This window comes from Phallusia mammillata, chromosome 6, assembly GCF_965637545.1.
Source record: "Phallusia mammillata chromosome 6, kaPhaMamm4.hap1.1, whole genome shotgun sequence".
Lineage (NCBI taxonomy): Eukaryota > Metazoa > Chordata > Ascidiacea > Phlebobranchia > Ascidiidae > Phallusia > Phallusia mammillata.
Window position 1 is genome coordinate 20,708,191 of NC_137257.1, and position 4,775 is coordinate 20,712,965.

The 4,775-nt window shown below is 40.4% G+C and overlaps 1 pseudogene; it reads left to right on the forward strand.

Moving 5' to 3' along the window:
• The first annotated feature begins 2,204 nt into the window (after nt 1-2,204).
• LOC145232468 (fibroblast growth factor receptor 1 pseudogene) lies at nt 2,205-4,137 on the forward strand (annotated as a pseudogene).
• The last annotated feature ends 638 nt before the right edge of the window (nt 4,138-4,775 follow it).

The window sequence follows — 4,775 nt, forward strand, 5'->3', positions numbered from 1 at the left end:
CGTTCACCTTTAATGAGAGGGACGCTGCCCGTTTTTTTGACGGTTAAGAGCGCAAGGTGGAACACACGTTGTCGCATCAGAACCATACATGTTATGATAATAACATAAATCAGGAGATGGCATCTGTGGAAAGCGAGGACCCTGACGTCTCGGCTGCCCACCATAGTTCCACTGCCTCGGGCGATACTGCGAGTTTGGGAACCGACCGTTCGGGCGATAATTGCCGTTATTGCCATTACGTCCTCTATAATTACCAGACCTATTGTACCCGCCATTCGGCCTTCTAGGTTCTTGGAAACGAGGGGCAACAGACGCAATCGTTTGAGCCGATTTAATAGCCTTCAATTCCTCTGTAACTTCACGCAAACGCCTTTCAATGTTATCATTTATCAACATTTGCGTGTTAGTAAACATAGCGTTATCACCAGAGACATTTGCGACCTTTTCAACCACCCTATCAGGCTGGAACCTTGTTGGCTCGCTAATCAACGTGATTTGATCAGCCTTTTCAGCCAATGCGTCAACTGACAAGCCATAATCAGGTGCTAAAATCATGCGGATATGAGCTGGCAACCTGTCATAAAACAACTTTTTTAGCAACTTTTCAGCGTCTGGACTCAAATCTCGATAGTTACCAAGAAGAACCTTCATCCTATTCAACAAAACACTAGGGCGCTTATTTTCCAAAGTTACATCATGTAACAACTCATGAATCTCAGTGATAGGATTGGCGCCAAATGCCTTTAAAAGGGCCTGTTTCAAATTATCGTAGGTACGGTAACGGACATCTCCCAAAATAACGTGGCCAATCCTTTGCGCTTGCTCCTGGTTAAGCGAAGAGACAATTAAATTAAACTTCATCGCGTCAGAAGTTACTTGCTGGGTTTGAAAAGTATTTTCCACCGATGCAAGCCATAACTTTACAGAATCCTGCCACATCGGAGGTATTTTAACTTTAGCAGCGGATGATGCGGCAGGTGTAAGTTCGCTTAAACCAAAATTAGGTGCAGGAACGACAGGATAACGAGGCGTGGAATACGGTGCACGCGTTGCCTGGCTCGGCGGTAAAAACATCGATGAGGCCTGGTCAATAGTTGACCGTGGGGCGGAATAACTCAATTGCGGTTGCGACACGGAGAAAGACAATGCTGCCGACGGCGTTTTTAGAGAAGTGGCCGGCGCATTATCATCTGAACCCGGACAATGCGAGGTAGCGCTTGTAGAAGGCTTATGGCCCTTAATATCGTTATACCAATCAGTATCGTCGGACCCAGTTGATTCGCTACTAGTATAAACTATAGCGTCCGAACGACCAGCATTAGGCATGGTAGCGGCACGAGATGAAGAATACATATCTGGCGTTATCAACAACTGTTCAGAAGGTTTACTGCCTTTGAACTTGAGTGCGCTCTTTAAGAATCCAGAAACGAGACTAGTTTTCTGCGTCATTAATTAAGGCGTCGTTAACAGCGATTTTATCAGAAGGTTAAAAGCGCGGAAATCAATATCACGGCAGAGGGCGTCACCAAATTTGTACTGACCCAATGGGTAGACAATAAGAACACACTGCCGTATATCTGACTCTAATAAACAAACAAACTATCACTGTCGAAACGAACAACAAGACGCAAAACTAGCTTAACGTTCCCACATTATATTTTAATAAGGCATACCACGAGAGCGCCTCTTGCGCTAAACACGCAACACAAAAGTCACCGCGCACGAATCAACTGTGAGACATCAATTCTAATGCGTACTCTAGTCACTCAAGGTAGCTTAAGGTAACTTAAGGTAACTTTAGAACTGATTTTAAGTCTAAAATGTGTCGATCTTTATAGCGTTCAGGTCAAATCTCGTTATCACCGGCATAGTCGTAAAACGTACGCCCGAGAAGATTAACTGTGTTCTAAACCGTAATTATTCTTTAAATTGCTTATAGAAGTGTCAAGTTTAACATGGCTGGAAGCAGATTAAGACGTTGCTTCACGTTAACACGTAAGGGGACGATAAAACAATAGCCTTAAGCAGTAATTGACCGGTTCAGTGATAACAGGTTTAAATAGCCGGTCAAGCTTGTGTGTAGAAAAAAGGCGAGTTATAAACGGGGTTGACCGTGATGATATGACACGACAATTACACGAATTAAAATGTTTTGAATTAAAAAGTCCAAAGTCCGATGTATTTTGAATTAAAAGTCCAAGGTCCGATACAGATACAACTATCAGTTAATTTATACTTGTTCTAATCAGCGATTTTCAAGTTTATAGGCATTAATTTTATACCATTGAAAAATTGTGAGCATAGCATACTTGTGAGCACACCGCAGAGTTATATGTAAGTTTAAGTTTAGAAAAACGAGCCTAAAGTCGGTTTAGCTTTACACTCTGTCAAATGTGTGTTGCAATTTCACTTCGGTAAATCTAACTTCGGGTCTCTATTTGTGCCTGATTATAACAGCAATTCGGGTTTGGAAATAAATTTTGCTTCAACGGCTCGCAAGAAAGAAAATTCACAAACTGGCAAAACATGTCGCTTTCAAAGCATTGTTTGCTTGATGTAAGTCTGTTAGCGTGCGTGTTGATATATTGCCAGGTAGTAGAGCTGTTGTTGCCTTTTCAGACATCCACTCCTGTTCACTGTACAACCTTATCTAGTATTACAACATGTCAATGATAAAAACTATCTTTCCTGGCATCGATAAGTGCATATTACAGCTATGTGGTCATCAGCGAACTTATTTGCGATAGCGATATCATTGGGACCTGCTGTTATAGTGAAAAAGATTTGGAGAAATGCGCAACCTTAGACTTTTGTTGTTCGTTGCAACGACCCTTGGGTTATTTGTTTCAACCGAAACATCTGATAATGAAGTTAACAGGGTCGCTCCGTTTTGGACAAATGCGAAGAGAATGAGAAATACATATTTGACAGTAACTGAAGGAAGCAAAGCGAAACTTATTTGTCATGCGGATGGAGGAAAACCGCTGCAAGTTGAATGGTACAAGAACGGAAATCTTATTACAAAGTCACAAAGAATTGGTGGCTACCAATTTCGTCGCAACAAGCAGATATTGATCCTACGTTCAGTGGTCGTATCAGATGAAGGTTCTTACAAGTGCGTTGCGACGAATCAATTCGGCGCTGTTACTTTTACTCGCCAACTGAAAGTTGATGAGCCTATTTCATTCCAACCTCGACTTGAGTTTCATGAGCCCATCAACAAAACTGCCCACGTTGGAGAAAACGTCACATTTAAATTTAAAATTTTCAGTAAGCCAAGAGCCCACTTCCAGTGGCTAAAACAAATTAAAGTCAATGGCAGCAGAATTGACCCGGTAACCAACACGCCATACGTAAAAATACTGAAAAGGTCAAAATTGAACAATTTTGGATCTGATTGGCAAAGCTATATTTTGAAGAATGTGACTTTAGCTGATTCTGGAATCTACACTTGTCTAACTGGTAATGCTATTGGTATCTCGCATTCGAGTGCTTGGTTGACTGTTATTGAGGAGCCTCAGTCAAATTAAACTTGTATCGGACCTTGGACTTTTCATGCAAAACATATCGGACTTTGGACTTTTTAATTCAAAACATTTTAATTCGTGTAATTGTCGTGTCATATCATCACGGTCAACCCCGTTCATAACTCGCCTTTTTCTACACAAAAGCTTGACCGGCTGTTAAAACTGTTGAAACCTGTTTTACTTATTAATGCATCGGTCAATTACTGCTTAAGGCTATCGTTTTATCGTCCCCTTACGTGTTAACGTGAAGCAATGTCTTAAACTGCTTCCAGCCATGTTACACTTGACAATTCTATAAGCGATTTAAAGTATAATTACGGTTTAGAACACAGTTAATCTTCTCGGGCGTACGTTTTACGACTATGCCGGTGATAACGAGATATGACCTGAACGCTATAAATATAGACGTATTTTAGACTTAAAATCAGTTATCTAAAGTTTTCCTTAAGTTATCATAAGAGTGACCAGTGACTAGTGACTAGTGACTAGAGTACGCATTAGAATTGATGTCTCACAGATGATTCGTGCGCGGTGACTTTTGTGTTGCGTGTTTAGCCGCAAGAGGCGCTTTCGTGGTATGCCTTATTAAAATATAATGTGGGAACGTTAATTTAGCTTTGCGTCTTGTTGTTTGTTTAGGTAGCGATAGTTTAATTATTAGAGTCAGATAAACGGAGTGTGTTCAATTGTCTACCCACTGGGTCAGTACAAACTCAAAACACGGTTTTAGCCGAAGAGTATATATAGTTCGTTTCTTATTGTTTTGAGTGCGCTGTTTCTTGTGTTTTATCGCTTGTATGAACTGCGACGCTTGCATCGTATTTGTATTAACTTTCTACGCTTCATGTAAATAAGAAGTGAGATTCCCAAAAGTCGGAATTGATTTGTTTCACTGTAGGATGCCTTAAAACTAAAAAAAGCTTTTTTAAATGTAAAAGATCTTGATGCTTCGGGCATTCCTAAACCACAAAGTATTTTTTTCCAAACCGTAAAAAAAACGCAATTGGCTTTTGTTCTTTGGCAATCCGGCAAAACTTTTTTTTGCATTTCATCTTTCGATAGTACAATTTTACGTTCGCAGCCGTCTGTTGACCATTAGGATTACTCGATTAATAACAGGTATAGCTGCACCAAACGAGCTCTGAGCAAAGAATGATCATTTGCCAAACCACAATATTATTAAACGGCCTCCCGATATATGTTTACATTTTGAATGTTGGTTACAACACATCACAACGTAATAACATT